The 16,862-nt window shown below is 45.8% G+C and overlaps 1 protein-coding gene across 4 annotated transcripts in view; it reads right to left on the bottom strand.

The window, feature by feature from the left end:
* LOC149124667 (uncharacterized) overlaps positions 1 to 16,862 on the bottom strand; it is a 136,071-nt gene that overhangs the window by 31,708 nt on the left and 87,501 nt on the right. For 2 of the 4 annotated variants that reach the window (XR_016213403.1, XM_089304390.1), the window contains exon 3: positions 10,839 to 10,959. The gene's annotated coding sequence lies outside the window, so the exon portion shown is untranslated. Of the gene's footprint in view, positions 1 to 2,750; positions 2,940 to 10,617; positions 10,750 to 10,838; positions 10,960 to 16,862 lie in introns of those variants that run through there. The other 2 variants (XR_016213398.1, XR_016213397.1) reach the window with 2 other exon arrangements.

Below are 16,862 nucleotides of genomic sequence, written 5' to 3'. Positions count from 1 at the left end.
ATAGGAGGAATCCAACTGGAAGCATCAAATTGCAAAACTGAACACATCACCTCCTCTAACATCAGCAACTCCATTGGGCCCACCCCTACTAAGGGAACCAGTACCCTGTAGTCCCCCAGATGAGGCCAAATTTATTTTTGCCCCTTCTCATGCTCCACCTACATTGACTCACCCAAGCAGCTGGTAATTTTAACAATAGCTGCCATTTTATTAAATATGGCTAAATGCTGGGCATAGAGCTAAGCACTTCACCTATGTGCTCTTACTTAACACTAACACAGAGCCTATACAATGGGTACTATTCTCATTCACTTAACGAATGAGCAAAGTGAGTTGGAAATTGGCCCACAATTATACCCTTAGTGAGCCAGGACTCAACCTTGAAATTCAGTAGTGTTTAAAGTCCAGAGGAAGGCAGAGCTGTACCATCCCAATTGGACCATATACCAGGAGACATTTTCCAAATCCCCTTCTAAAAATAAAACGGGATAGGGGTAGCTATTTGGCACTGCAGTTAAGTCTCCTGTTGGATAGCTACATTCCTTACCCAAGTGTCTGAGTTAAGCCCTGACCCCATTCTGATTCCACCTTCCTGTTAATGCACACCTAAAAGTCACCAGGTGATGGCTAAAGTACTTTGGTCCCTGCCACCCCTCACCCCTATGGGAGATCTGGATTAAGTTCCTGGCCCTGGCTTTGACCTGGCCCAACCCCAGCTGTTTCAGACATTTTGGAAGTGAACTAGTGCATGGAAGATCTCTGTCTCTCTGCCTTTCAAGTAAATAAAACAAAATTAAGTTTTTAAAATGCAGTGGGTAGCATTAAGTACACCAGACCATTCAGATATGAAAAAGTATACGTATTCTTCCCACATTCCTCCTAAGACCAACTTCTTAGTGGCCTAGAGCTCCATTTATCCACTCTTCGTCTCTACTTCATTGCCCTGCCCTTCTTCTCCTGCGTTCCATCTACTCCAGTAGGGACAAAAGTCCTACTGTATTTAGTTAAGATTCATCTGCTCAACATCTTCTGAAGTCTTCCTTTCACAACTACAACATGGCACCACGGGGTTGGCAATAGGGTCCTGCAAACTACTTCCCAAAGTGAAAGGAACATGTCAAAGAACACATCAAACACATCCTATCATGGTGCACTTGACCATGTGTAACTGACAGTGAGAGGATGGTGGATGTCCAGCCCACAGGCCATAAAAGACCAGTGAAATCATTTGGTGTGGCCCTGTCAAGGCAACCACAGGTGAGACTTGAGATTTGGGCCAAGTTTTAAGTTGAGAATTTTGTACAGCCTGTGAGTGATGTTAACAGAAATGCAAGATGGCTCTTGGCAGAAGAAAGGATCCCCAGCCCGGGCACAGGACAGTACATAAGCCAACCTGAGTTTGTGGCTGTGATCTCTTATACAGATGCCTGTTGGGTATGCTTTCAGGGTGCTCCTGAGACAATGATGCCTTTGCACTCCCCGGCCATGTGCACTGGAGTGGCTCAGATTCAGCCAGCCAGCATCCTCCCCAGAGCCACAATCTGCCCTTTCATGCACACTTATCTGCAGCATCTAAAATTTGGCTCTGCTCATCAACAGGTGATGAGTGCAGTGTCGTCAGCGCCCTTCTGTTGAGACCATCACTTCATATGCACCTCATTTTCAGAAGAGAAGCTGGGCTATTAAATTCCTCCACAGAGAACTGAGCAATCCCCCTGGAGAAAACCTAAAACAGAGACTGTTCAGAGTTGCCCCGGCTTCCTCCACCAACAGTCTTGATGGAAACAGGAATGATTAGCTTGAAAGTCTACTAGGGGGCCAGCACCATGGCGTAGCTGATAAGGCCACTTCCTGCAGTGCCGGCATCCCATATGGGCACCAGTTCGAGTCCCGGATGTTTCACTTCCAATCCAGCTCTCTACTATGGCCTGGGAAAACAGTGTAGGATGGCTCCTGGCCCTTGGCTTCAGGTAGGTACAGCTCCAACCATTGTGGCCAATTGGGGAGTGAACCAGTGGATGGAAGACCTCTCTCTCTCTCTCTCTCTCTCTCTCTCTCTGCCTCTCCTTCTCTCTGTGTGTAACTCTGCCTTTCAAATAAATAAATAAATCTTTAAAAAATCACAGTATGTTCTTCATCTGCCTGACCCACCACCATTTGCTGAAAAGTGATTGACTGAAGCTAAAATTATTCTCTTACTCCCTTGATGGGTCCATCTTGCTACACTCTCCCACCCCCGGTGCCTGGAACTGGCACCTATATGAGAGACCAGGAAGAAGCTCCTGGCTCCTGGCTTCAGATTGGCAGAGCTCCAGCCATTGTGGCCACCTGGGGAGTGAACCAGGCACACACAACACAGCCTGAGTAGCCCTGGCACACCCTGCCTCCTGTCCAGTCTCTTACAAGTCACAAAGGGGCCTAGCGTTTAATCCTATCATATCTATTAGTGTCCTGGTTTCAACAACTGCCTCTGGCTCCTGCCTCCACCTTCCCGCTAACCTGGAAGGCAGTAAATAATGGTTCAAGTAGTTGAGCCTTTGCCACTCACATGGCTGGACTGAGTTCCTGGATCCCTGCATTGGCAAGCCCACTTCCAGATGTTGCCACATTTGGGGATAGAACCAGGGAGTTAGAGTTCCGAGGTGTTTCCAGGGCAGCCTATGTGTCTTGCAATGAGGTATTTCTCAGGTGATGATTTTCCCCAATTGTGTTTACTTGAGATTAGCACATTTCATTCATGACAAATCAACACATATCCAGAGTTGATGACCACAATCACAGTGCAGGCTGATTAGCCAAGACTTGACTGGGGGCCCCAGATAGGGACAATCATTCAGGAAAATAAACAGGTCATATTTACAAAGGATCATTTGGAAGGCACACTTGTGAAGTGAGATTCTCTTGTAGACCACAGGAAGATATTGGCATTTCCTTGGATCCTGGGGAGAGAGAGAGCAATTCAGACACCCCAGGAGCAAGGAAAAGACAGAACAAGGAGAGGGCGGCGCGTGAACCCAGGGGACGGATGCTGTCCTGCCAAAGCCCTCTCCCCAGTTGCTGATTTGCTTGTTGCCTGTTGCTGTGATGGCACTCAATCCCCTCTGGGGAGGAGGAACAGTGTGCGCTGAACAAGGGAATCCTATTTGCTTCATTTACAATAACGAACATTAGCAACAACTGATCTGCTGCCTGAAAAGTTAGAAGCAGTAAAGACCATGGCTGCTGAAGGATCTGGGTCACCAGCGTCAACAACGAGGATCACCAGGCCTTTGCACATCCCGACCTTGGGAGCCACCCTGTCTGGCATTCCTGTCTGTGGTCAGCAGCCCCTCTTATGCTCTGCACAGCCTCCCCAAACCCCTGCTGAGTCTCATAGGCTGCCAGGTTGTAAACCCCAGGAAGCTGCTGCAGCTCCTTCAGAAATGCAAGATTCCGAAGGAGCCCCACGCACCCAGGTGGAAGGGAATTCAAGTTGACTCTTTTGTTTTATGGACTCCAGGGCCCCGACTGCGGGTGATGTTGGCAGCTTGGTCAAGGAGCTGCCAGCTATAGAGAGAGGAAATCTTCCTTCACTGGACAAACTGGATTTGTAGCTGCTATGTCTTCTTATAACAACCCTCTGTGCATGAAGTTTGTATGATACTGGTAATTATTCACTTGCATGTGTGAGAATGTACTTTATCATTTCATCATTCATGGAGAGGAGAGGAGAAGGGGAGAAGAGAGGAGGGGAGGGGAGGGGAGGAGGGGGAGAGGGGGAGAGGAGAAGAGAAGAGAAGGGGAGAGGAGGGGAGGAGAGGAGAGGGGAGGAGAAGGGGAGAAGAGGGGAGGGGAGGAGAGGAGAAGGGAAGATGAGAGGAGGGGAGGGAGGGGAGAGGAGGGGAGGGGAGGGGAGGGGAGGGGAGGGGATGAAAGAAAAAAGAGAAGCTTTTGGTTGCCATGTAGGCCCTGTAGTAACTTCCTATAAAAAGAGGTGATTCAACTTGCTCCTAAAGCTGTGTCCTCCAAAAAAGCCACTCTTGGCCTGGTGCAAGCACCCCAAATGTTCAGAATGTACATCGGGATGTTCCACTGGCTAATATCTGTGTAGGAGGGACAGGTGACACAACATGAGGAATAGAATACCGTAACTGTGCAATGTTGTACAGTTCTGGCCCCCAGAGCAGGTTGGGCCCAAACAGCAGGTGCCTCCAAGAAGAAGGCTCAAGGTCATGGACACGCTTGTTGGCACTGACCAGGGACAGGAGCTGCAGCTGGTGAATGTACTTGTCACCATTCTTTTCCATTGGGGGGGAAGGAAGCACCAGCTTTCTACAACTGCTGCCTGATTGTGTCCCATTTCATTCAAGTAGGATATTATATATCAAATTCCATATCCATGTCCCACTTTGTCTCATGGCACAGGTGTATTTAAGAACAAACAAGGGGCCAGCACCACGGCTCACTAGGCTAATCCTGCACCTTGTGGCACCGGCACACTGGGTTCTAGTCCCGGTCGGGGTGCCGGATTCTGTCCCGGTTGCCCCTCTTCCAGGCCAGCTCTCTGCTATGGCCAGGGAGTGCAGTGGAGGATGGCCCAAGTCCTTGGGCCCTGCACCCCATGGGAGACCAGGATAAGTACCTGGCTCCTGCCATCGGATCGTGGTGTGCCAGCCGCAGCGCGCCGGCCGCGGCGGCCATTCAAGGGTGAACCAACGGCAAAGGAAGACCTTTCTCTCTGTCTCTCTCTCTCACTATCCATCCTGCCTGTCAAAAAAAAAAAAAAAAAAAAAAGAACAAACAAGGGGCCAGTGTCATGGCACAGTGTGTTAAGCTGCCACTTGAGTGCTGGCTTGAGTCAGCTATTTCACTTCTGAACTAGCTCCCTACTAACGAGCCTGGAAAGGCAACAAAAATGGCCCAAGTGCTTGGGCCCCTGCTCCTATGTGGGAGATCAGGATGGAGCTCCTGGCTCCTGGATTCTACCAGGTCCAGCCCTGGCTCTTGCGGCCACTTGGGGAGTGAACTAATGGATAACAGTGCTCTCGCTCTCTCTCTCTCTCTCTCTCTCTCTCACTCTCTCTGACTTCTCTGACTCATTCTCTTTCAAATAAATAAATATTTTTATAAATAAATAGCAAATGAGCATCCACTGTGCAGTGAACTGGAGGGTGCGGGGGAGGATGGTGCGGCCACCAGTGCATCCTACAAGGACACCAGCATTTGGCCACCCCTGCCCTTCCAGCACCATCCTGCAGGGCACAAGGAGACACCTGGATTCTACTTGGGGATTGAAAGAGTAAAAGATGCTGGCACCCCAGGAGAGCTGAGTACAAACTTTATCTCCCCAAAAGGAGAAGAGGAGAGATGGAAAAAGGCGGGAGGACGAGAATTGAAGAGAAAGGAGAGAAGATGTTTTAGAAAAGATCCCAAGGAAAGCAGCTGTTAAGATACTGCCTGGAACACCTGCATCCCACATTCGAGTGTCTGGGTTTGAGTCCTGATTCCACTCCTGACTCCAGCTTCCTGCTAATGTGCACCCTGGCAGGGAGCAGATGATGGCTTAAGTAGTCAGGTCCCTGCCACTCGCATAGGAGAGCTGGATTGAGTTCCTGGCTCTTGCCTCCTGGCTCCTGGCTTTGGCCTGACCCAGCTCTGGATGTCGAGGTCATTTGAGAGGGGTGAGCCAGCACAGGGGAGCTCTGTCTGCCTTCCCAATAAATACAGATTTTAAAGAAAGAAAGAAAGAGATTCCAGACAGCTGAAATGTTGGGATGAGACACGTCTGTTACCTGTGACAGGCCCCTCAGCCTCTGCCAGGACTGGCCAGGAGCATTTTCAGGGTGGAGAGCAGAGAACAGAGCCTCCAATTACTAAATCTGCAGCAGTGCTGATTTTGAGATGCATCCCGTTCTTTGTGCACCTACTGCTCTTCTCCTTGAGAGCGGCAGCAATGCTGTGTGTCGGGACGCATCTGGGCTCCCTGTGGAAACTTCTCATGGCGGTGAGGCGCACACCCTCTGCACACAGTATCTCCTGCCTTCCGGGCTGGGAAATGACTGCTTTCTGAATTTATTTTTAAAGTAACTCACTGAGCTTTTAAGACAGGCAATATGGTGTCTGGGATAATAATAGTTGTCATTTATTGAGCACTTAATATTTGCCAGACACACCACTAAGTACTTAACATTTATTATCTCATTTAATTCCCACATCAATCTGTGAGGGAGGACTATGATTACGCTCACTTTTATGGATGATGAAACGAAGTCACTTGGCCAAGCTCGCGCAGCAGGTAAATGCTAACGGTGGGGATTCAGAGCAAGCCCTGTTGGAATTTCACAGCGTCACCTAGAGCACAGACTCCACCTCAACGTCCTGGGTACCCTGAAGCAGGACATGTCCCTTTTCCCTGCGCCTCACTGTGGCCTTATTTCTGCCATAATTCACACTTACTGACCCTCAGAGGCGCCCTGCACGTGCAGCGAACGCATCAGCCTGGAGAATGCTCTCAGCTTTACTTCCCTGGTGAAAACGTGGAACCAGCAGGGAAGGGGCTAATACCTGCTCTCACTGCTGACAACTGCCACACATACAGCTAGCCCGGGGTTTCTTTGTTAAGAACCCAGCTCCCATACAGCAAGACGCTAAAGCTCCAGTATGTGACGAGTCCAACCCAAAGTCACCCAGCCTGTAACTGCAGTACTTGGAACGAAACCCAGGTCTGCCTGGTCCCAAAGTTGACTCAAGCACTGGGCTCTCCTGGGACCCAGGGCCTCCCTGACTAGAAAGCTCATGGGGCCGGTGCTGTGGCGTAGTGGGTAAGGTGCCAGCATCCCATATAGGCACCGGTTCTAGTCCCACTTCCGATCCAGCTCCATTTCCGATCCAGCTCTCTGCTATAGCCTGGGAAAGCAATAGAAGATGGCTGAAGTCCTTGGGTCCCTGCACCCACTTGGGAAGACCCAGAGGAAGCGCCTGGCTCCTGGCTTTGGATCAGCGCAGCTCTGGCCACTGCGGCCAACTGTAGGGTGAATCAGCGGTTGGAAGACCTCTCTCTCTCTCTACCTCTCTTACTCTGTGTAACTCCGCCTTTCAAATAAATAAATAATCTTTAAACAAAAGTTCACAGTATGTTTTTCATTTGCATATCCTACCTCCATTTGCAGAAAAGTGATTGACTGAAGCTAAAATTATTCTCTTGCTCCCTTGATGGGTCCATCCTGCTACACCCCTCCACTCCCCACCCCATCCCCAGTGCCTGGAACTGGCAGTGGCCTTGCTCCTTCTACTGAGTAAGAAATCAGCAGGGTCATCCTACTCACTCATCCCTGTGCCAAACACAAAGCAGATGCTCAAGGAAGCTTAGTGACCGTGGCAATCACGGAAATCCAGACAGGGAAGAATTGTTCATCCCAGGGACCAAGAAGAGTGGGGTTTTCCACAGCATGTCGGAAAAACACCCCAAGAGTCATGGGAGTCTGTTGGAGGAGAATCATCTTCTAATTGTCACCCCTGAAAACTCAGCAGCCTGAGCGGGACCCCAGCCTGCCAGCTTTCTGTCCCCGACTCAGCAGGGAGAGGTCCTGGCCAGAGTTTGTCCACCGTAACCTGTGTAGTTCGCTTCCAATGCAACCTTCCTTTGTGCAGTCACAGGAAATGGTGTCCACTCCTGCTGGGCTCTCAAACCGTGGCACCTGGTTCAAGGGGGGCAGGGAGGGGGTTGAGAAAAGAGTGTTCTATGGCAGTGCTGGAAAACAGTGCAGGGCATTTACTTAGAGCAAAGGGTGTCCGGAGAAGACAAAGGGAAGCTTTTACGGCTGTATTAATAGTAGTAAAATTTCATCTAGCCAAACAACAAAGTGAGCATAAATAGAGTGAACCCAATAAGCCTAGACTCTGGAAGTGCAAGGAATCACTCATTTTAGATCAAAGCTTTCAAAGATAAACACACTATAGGGAAAGAGCCAGGCACGGGCTGAGGCGAAGGTTGAAAGTGCTGCTATTTCTGTCTCCCAGCCACCCTTCCTGGGGAGCGTTCTTCTGTCTCATTCCACAGCGAGCCCTGAGACCCCTTCTCGGCAGGGAGGGAGAGAGGCGGCGGGGGCGGGGTGGCCTCCATCCCCTTTCTTCTCTGCTGTTCTAGCTGGCAGATGCTGAATACCTGTCACACAGCAGGCACCACCCTGGCTCCCCTGTACATCCTCCCAGGAACCCAACCAGCCTTGATGTCACTCAGCAAACTCCAGCCGAGTGCTGGGGAGACCTCACAGCTAGCAAGGAGGGCACAGGGGAGCCGGGACTTACTGTCTGATCCTAAGCCCCCCCAGTCAGAAGCTAGGCTTGCCAATCACTCATCATGCCCTGCTTACTCAGTTCCTAAAAGCACCCGGCCAGTGTTACATAGTAACAGCAAAGCATCAAAGCCAACAGATCTGCAAGTGTCACCAGGGAACCGCTCTGCCCTTCAGATCCCATCACAAGATCCACAAGGCCACCTCTGTCATCGTCCCCACTCTCATCCAGTCACGGACATGCAGTGGAGCTTTCTGGAAGCCGTGATGCACGTGCCGGCCTCTTCCCTTCTGATCTGCAAGAGCGCTTCCAAACGTTCATGGGAAATGGGTGAAATCTTCTCATTCTATTTTTACACAAACCTTTTGGCATTACCTCACCTATTCTTATGTGTTGGTTTAAATGGTTTTAAAAATGGTTTCATTTTTTTTTTCTGTTTCAGTCCCTCAATAGTAAATGTTAACAGGCATAATCCACATCAATGGAGGCTCTTTGGGGTTCTCATTTTTGCCCCCAGTGATGTTTCCGAGTGTGAAGGCATCCTCAGACAGACAGCTGGAAAACTGCTGATTGGAACCAGCGGGATCTGAGCCCCCTGGCAGGATTGCTGGGAGACTTGCAGTGTCCACCTTTTATTGTTAACACACTGCACTAAAATGTGGAAATCCTATTTAATCTGAAGTAGGTGTGGCAGTATTTATAAAACGGTTAAGTTCAAAGTTTTCATATGGAGGTGTCTATTGCGTGTTTGGAATCTGGAGGTTTTTCAGGAATGCATCATAAAACCACCTTCCATACTGTCTCTCAGGAAACGCCAATGATAACACAGCCAGTCAACTCTCATTTTTACACAGGTTATTGCAAACTAACATTTCTGGAACCATCATGTTTATTGTTGTTCTTTCCCCCTTTTTTTCTCTTTTTAGTGCTATTATTTTTAAATTTTTATTAATTTAAAAAGAATAGATTTCACGTATTTCATAGGTACAGTTCCAAGAAGACAACCACACTTCCCTCCCTCAACCCCTTCCGTTCTTAAGCGAGGCAGGGAAATCTTCCCATCATTTTGAGGTCTTATCAGGTGCATTTTCAGAGGTATTCACTTTCTTCAGTTTTCCCATAACTAGTAATTTGTACAATTTTCCCCCATTAAGATTTCGTACCACTAATCTTACAACATGGGCCCTGGTGAGAGTGGTGTTTGATGTGAATAGGGCTTTATCTAGCGCAGTTTTAGCTGCTTGTCTGAGTTAATTTATTAACACATAGAGCTATTCGGTGGTGTTTTAAAATTCTACCTCAAGAAGTTATCTGGTTAACAAAATAAATAGAAAAGTAAAAGCCCACTCTGTGATTTATAATCAGGAGAAATGTAGATCCAAATGGACATGGAACTGGAGCAAAACTGAGTTCCATGGAACTCAATAGTGTTCAAATGATAAACATAATACAGTGCATATTAAACAACTTAGCAGAGTGGACCCAGACAATACTGAATTTTGGAATAAATTCATATGCTATGTTGTTAGCAGCATATGTCAAAGCCTGGAACATTCTGAAAATATTTGGAAAAGAACAAAATGAAATTACTTCTTCTTACTTCTACTGAAGTACAAATTTCTCCAAGAGGACTTTGAGGAGAGAAGGTTCTAACTTTGATAAATCTAAACTGGAACATGGAGTACTTTGAAACAAAATACACAAAAGACATTGCATCAACCAGGAAACGTTTAAGTATTCACTATGACATCATTGCAAAGTTATATTACTTTCTCTGTGTTGTATTTTCTCTGGAGAGAATTCCCTTCCAGCACAGGTTATAACAGAACCTAGAAACTCTTTCTGACACCTTGTGACGTGAGCCTCAAAAATGAACCAGCAGCCACTGAGGCTTCCCGAATTTGAAGTAAGAAAATCCCAAAGAATGGGGGGAAAGTGTAAGAGAACTTTGAAAAGGTTATGGAAGATTATTAAAAGATTACTTTAGGGGCCAGTGCTGTGGCATAGCAGGTAAAGCCGCTGCCTGCAGTGCTGGCATCCCATGTGGGTGCTGGTTCGGGTCCTGGCTGCTCCACTTCCAATCCAGCTCTCTCTCGGTTATGGCCTGGGAAAGCAGCAGAAGATGAGCCAAGTCCTTGGGCCCCTGCACCCATGTGGGAGACCCAGAGGAAGCTTCTGGCTTCAGATAGGCGCAGCTCCAGCAGTTGCAGCCAACTGGGGAGTGAACCAGCGGATGGAAGACCTCTCTCTCTGCCTTTCCTTCTCTCTCTGTGTAACTCTGACTTTCAAATAAAAAAATAAATCTTTAAAACATGTATTTTAGGCAACGGACATTTGTTTTTAATTAAAAGGAAGCCCATGTTGTTGTAAAGTTTGTTACCGTGTGCATGTTCAAAAGCTACAACCTAACTCATCCATAGTGTGTGAGTTGACTGTACTGCCTTTTTGAAATTTGTCTTCAACGTCCTTCAACCCCTAAAACACAGGAAAAACCGGGGAGAAGACAACACGTGACTCTTCCACTTGTTGCAACAGAGCTCCATCACAAAAAAAAATATCCCTACCTGGTGCAGCTGTGCATTTCTCCCTCAGTTTCGCCCGCAGAGAGGAGCTTCCTCACCTCCATCACTCCTCTCCACACAGAATGCTGCAGAGGTGGGACGGGCGCCAGATCCAGCTGAAAGCCTGGGAGAGACAGGAAACCAGTGCTGAAACCGAAATTCTGAGCGCCTTCGAGGAGTAAGAGTTGCTAGAAGGAACGCCTGCCCCACTCCCCAAAATCACATGGAAAAATGGAATTAAAAGATCAATTACTTTGGGTGCAAAAGTTTTGAAATCTATGCATTTTTTTCAAAATACTCATTTCCCTGGAATTTTTAAAGAACCCTGCATATGTGTGGATTACAAATAATTTTGCCCCGAAGTAAATTTATCTTTTAATTCCATTTTCCATGAACTTTTAGGAGTTAGTATGTGTGCGTATGTATGTGTGTGTCTATAGGAAGGAACTTCCATTAAAATAACATCCAGGCCGGTGCTGTGGCAGAGCCTATAAAGCTGCCGCCTGCAGTGCCGGCATCCCATATGGGTACCAGTTCATGTCCCAGCTGTTCCACTTCCAATCCAGCTTTCTGCTATGGCCTGGGAAAGCAGTGGAAGATGGCCCAGGTCCTTGGGCCCCTGCACCTACATGGGAGACCTGGAAGAAGCTCTTGGCTCCTGGCTTCGGATAAGTGCAGCTCCATCCATTTCAGCCAATTGGAGAGTGAACCAGCGGATGGAAGACATCTCTCTCTCTCTGCCTCTCCTTCTCTCTCTGTGTAACTCTTTCAAATGAATAAATTAATCTTGAAAAAAATTAACATCCCTTCACTCTTGGAGGGGCTGGGGAGTGAGGGGCAATAACACCCAAACCAGAGGAGATGTCCAGGGAATTAGAGCAAGTGCCTGGCCTTCTCCTGATCCTCTCCCTACCCCTGCTTGGTCCCCACTCTGGAGGAGAGCTTGGCCACACCAGGGCGGAGGTGGGCAAGTCTGGTTGCTGGTGGAAGATTCCGCCAGTCCCCCAGCCGTCATCACATCTCCCGCCCTGACTTTTCCCTCTCTCCCTCTCTGGATTGATCCCAGCTCAGGTGAGGGAGAAGACCGCAGTTTCTGGCCCCTGAACCCCACCCCACCCCCACATCTGCCACGTGGACCAGGACCCTTGAGAACCCGACGGGGACTCGCATTTGGAGCAGAAAATAATATGTGGAGAAGACAGCAGCCGCGCAAGCAAGCAGCTTTAGGGCTTAAGCTGCAGCAAATGCAGGTCACGTGGCACTCTGACCTACCCAGGTCTCTGCAGCTCATGGTATTTCATAACAGGCTGGAATTCAGCGAATACTGGCCACTTGGGGCGTTAACAAGCAGGAGGACAAATCGGAGTCTTGGAAAACAGGCTGGCTGCTTGGGGGTATTGGCACAGCTCTTAGCCAGCCGGGGCAGCTGAAGCAGGGATTTTCTTATGGGACCAAGAGGCTTTTTCTCTACAGAGGCCTTTAAACATTGGAATACAAAACAATGGCTAGATCTCTGCTGTTTCCAGTCTTGCCAGTGAGCTGGGAGGCTGGCGCGTGGGACTCTAACTGCAGACATCTGAGTCACTGGTGTTTCTCAGAGCCCTGTGTGATGTTTGGTTTTACCTTGTTTTGCACAGGTGTGCTTCCCAAACCCTGAAACCTGAAGTCAGGATCACATGAGAAATCCAAGGGCTATGGCTCCTGTTACCGTGGCCGCTCATCTAGGGGCTATTAAAAGTTGCCCCCAAACAGCGTGAGACCTCAAACTGGCATAGATTTTAGGAATCGGATTTAGGCTCTGGCTTTAGATTTCAGAGACAGGAAGTATGGCTTCACCCTCAGTAGGATTACAATATTTTATCAATAATGAAGGGAAAAAAGAAGTTTTATGATTTTCATTAATGAATATTTCTATAGAGAGAACAGATTTCATGTATTTCATATATACAGTTTTAAGAACACAACCATACTTCCCACCCTCTCTCCTTTTTTGTTTGTCTTTTAATTGTTGCAATAACATACTTTCAGTGTACTTTACCCTCCACAAAATGAAAAATTCAACAAGTAGAAGGTAGAAAGACCACTGTTCCTCAGGAGTAAAGACAGGGCTATAAACAATAATCAAATCTCAAGAGTTGTTTTTGTTCACTGGTGTGTTCCAGGTGTGTAGAAAAGTGCGCTCTGTATACAGCTGCTGCTCTCACGTAATAAATACCTGAAAAGAGGCCACATTCAAAAGAAAATAGAGCACAACTATGAAGTGAAGAAACCTCTTGATACAATTGTTTCAAACTCAAAAGTTAGAAATGCATTTTTTAAAGGGCTGTGCCTAGAATATTCTGTATCTAAGAATTCTGTTTGCTTGGATAATCAAAGGGAAACCAGATTGGCTTGAAAAGCAGGCTTATTATCAGATCAGGAGTGGTTTCTTAAATAAGAAATCAAAATAAAGGAAGACAGAAGAGGTATCTTGAAAAGAAATGTGGAGATTTTAGACGCTGATTTGAGGAAGAGAAAATGACATCTTAACGGCAGATCTCAAAGAGAAAAATAGACACAGGGTTTACCATTGGAAAGGAGGATATTAGAAGAGAGGGCTAGATTCCAGTTATTATAGTGCAAAAAAAAAATGGGTGGAAAGACACTCGCTGAGCAAGAAAAAACAAGCCCCCCTGAGCAGCCTGGAGGGGTTGCCCCAGAAGAGCCAGATCCCAGGAACTGCTGAGAATCCCATCTAAATGCTGCAGGTGGTCCAAGAAGATACAGAGGACATCCTTGAAAACAGAATAAAGGACTTCAAACTCTGTGTAAACTCTGTGTTCCAGAACCATTCAGATAACCTGTAGCCTCAAAATTATTTCAGATATGGTAGATTGAAAAGCAACCAGAACTCTATTAGATGAAAGTTGAGCTTGTGGGAGAGAGGGAACTCACGACACCAAATAGAAGCAAGGGACTAAAACTGGGTGAGCTGACCTTGCAAGCCCTGAGGTGGCAGCACGAGAGGCTGGCGGTGTCTGTGCCCTTGGCACCTGGCCTTTCACACCCTCACAGATTAGGAGGTGAAGCCTTGGTCCCGTGCAAGGTGAGTAGTTCAGGCCAAATTGCCACCTAGGGCCAGAGGACTGCATCTTCCATGAACAGATGGGCATGGATTCTCCCTACAAGACTGGGATTCTTGTCTGACTCAGCCTGAGCACTGGGAAGCAAATCAAAACAAAACAAAAACCCCTAAGATTACAAAACCCCACACTACAAATAACTTGTGTTTGGGTTTTGAATTAGCCTACCAACATAGTCTAGGATTCCCACAAGCTTCCAAATAACAAAAAGATTAGTCCTAGGCCTTCTCCAGGATTTGTACAAAAACAGGGATAACTCCATGTTGTAGGGACTGGCCCTTCACCTTAATCCCAACAGATTCCAGCAGCTAAAGGTCTGCTAAAGATGAGCTCACAACCCAAAACTCCAAAATATGTGAAGAAACAACCCAAGGACAGCAAGACTTGGCACAATCAGCAAAAAGAGGAATAAAATCCAAAGAACTGCAGAAAACAAAGCAATTGTATAGAGACTGTAACAGCAGAATAGTACAACAGATTTAAAACAGAGGAATGGCTCATTGCCAAGTACAAGCTAGGCAATACTTGGAGGAACCAACTAGAACTTGCAGACATAAAGAATACAGTTATTGGGGCCGGTTATGGCATAGCAAGTTAAGCCTCCACCTAGATGCCAACATCCCATATGGGTGCCGGGTTTGAATCTTGGCTGCTCTGCTTCCAAGCCAGCTCCCTGTTAATGTGCCTGGGAAAGCAGCAGAAGATGGAAGACTTTCCTCCCCAACCCAACTGCTGTATCTCTGCCTTTCAAATAAATAAAATACACTTCTTTTAAAAAACAATATAGTTATTAAAATACAAACTTCAGTAGGTACATCTGAAGATTATATGGTTGGTCAAAAATTATTAAATTGGAAACTCTGAAGAAATTACCAGTAATACATAGAGATATGGAAGTTGGAAAATATGAAAAGTTTTAATAAACACAGAGAATAAAATGAATAGATCCAATTCACACGAAAGATTAAAACTCTGTAATTCAATCATTTCCCTCTGTTTTATTGTTGTCTGATATTTCAATTTTATTTTGTTTTTATGTCCCCAAACTAGTCATAGTTATGAATAGCACTCTTGCCAACACTTGTTTAGATTTATTCATATTTGTCAGTTTTTAAATTAAAAATAATTTTTATATCTCACTCCTTTTTCCTGGATTCAGTATCCTTCATTCCAAAATACTTTTATCTGTTCTTTCAGCAAGGATCTGATATAAGTTCCAGAAAGGACTCAAAATGGATTAAAGTCCTAAATGTGAAAAGCAGAACTATAAAAATGCATAGGAGATATTCTTCATGATATTGTGGCATGGAAGAATTTATTCAACAAAATACTCAAAGCCTATAAATCATAATAGAAAAAAATCATAAATTTGGTAGTATTACAACTGAAATTCCATATGACACCTACACCATGTGATCAATAAGATTTTCATCAAGTATATGAAGTATATGTATGACTAATTAATATTAACTTGTCAATAAGCAAATGATATGAATAGGGAATTGGAAGAGGAGGAATCTCAAGTGCCCAATAAACATTTTTTGAATTAATTTTAGGCTTTTGTTAATAATCAAGGAAATTCACAATAAAATCAAAAGAAAATATCTTACATCCATCTGATTGACCAAAAGATAGTAAAAAGTCTGATAATGCAAACTGTTGAGAAGAACATGAACAGACAGGAATTCATAGATACTTCGAAAAATTCATGGAAAAATCAGTTAAAAGATAAGTTTATTTTGGTGCAAAATAGCTTTGAAATTCATGCATGGTTATTTCAAAATACACATTTCTCTGGACTTTCTGAACACCTATGTTGAATCACTTGTCAGAGTATAAATTTGTCCAATTCCTAGGGAACAATTTGGCCAGGTTAAAGTTAGAGAGGACCCTACATGTTCTATATTAGAATCATTCTAGTTACCTACCGAAATCCCTCACACACTCATCGTACTAGAGTGCGTGAATGTTTGCTCTGGTGCTGTGAGCCGTAGCTGGGTAATCAAACTGTTCCTCAGCAGGAAAAGGAACAAGCAAAATGCTGATTATCTATATGATGCAACATTATATAATCATTTAAATAAATGAATTAAGGGTCTGCGTAATGATACCAGCATCTCATATTAGAGCACTAGTTCAGGCCCCAGTTCCTCCGTTTCTGATCCACCTCCCTGCTAATATGCTTGGGAAAGTATCAGAAAATGGCCCAAGTACTTGGGCCTGTTACCATCTACTTGGGAAACCAAAATGGAATTCCAGACTCCTGGCTTCATTCTGACCCCAGCATAGCCTTTGCAGCCATTTGGAGAGTAAGCCAGCAGATGGAAAATCTCTCTTTGTCTCTCTCTCTCTGTCTCTCCCTCTTTCTCTCTGTCACTCTGCCTTTCAAATAAATATAATAAATCTTCTAAAAATAAATTAGTTACATTTCAAAATCATTATATTGAGTGAAAAAGAAGATGAGTTGAAATGGTATGGCATCATAAGAAAGGCTGCACATTTTGAAGCATAAAATAGCATATATTGCTTATGGATATAAGTTTATGTGGGGAAAAAATAAAAAAAATACATAGAAAGAATGCATTTCAACTTCAGGAATGTTATTTCCACTGCAAAAGTTAGAAGGAAAGGAAGGGGAAATAGAGGGAAGAAGTGACTTTACATATGTGTCTAAATTAATAAAATATTTCTTTTTAAATTCTGAAACACGTTTGCATACATGAGTATACAGATGGTCCCAACATCTAATTATCAGTAGGAACCACACTCAGAAAGTTGGTGTCGCTCCCCGTCTTCGTGGAGGAACGACACAGGACCCTGCGCTGTTCTTTTGTCTGCTCGGCCCTCCCCGGGTTTGCTGCTGGTTCTTCCCGGGTTGGCTACTGTCCCTTCCACCTCCGTGGAA

Source organism: Oryctolagus cuniculus, chromosome 9 (genome assembly GCF_051225735.1).
Source record: "Oryctolagus cuniculus isolate XC-2025 breed Fujian yellow rabbit chromosome 9, ASM5122573v1, whole genome shotgun sequence".
Classification (NCBI taxonomy): domain Eukaryota; kingdom Metazoa; phylum Chordata; class Mammalia; order Lagomorpha; family Leporidae; genus Oryctolagus; species Oryctolagus cuniculus.
This window is presented reverse-complemented; position numbering and strand designations above follow the sequence as displayed.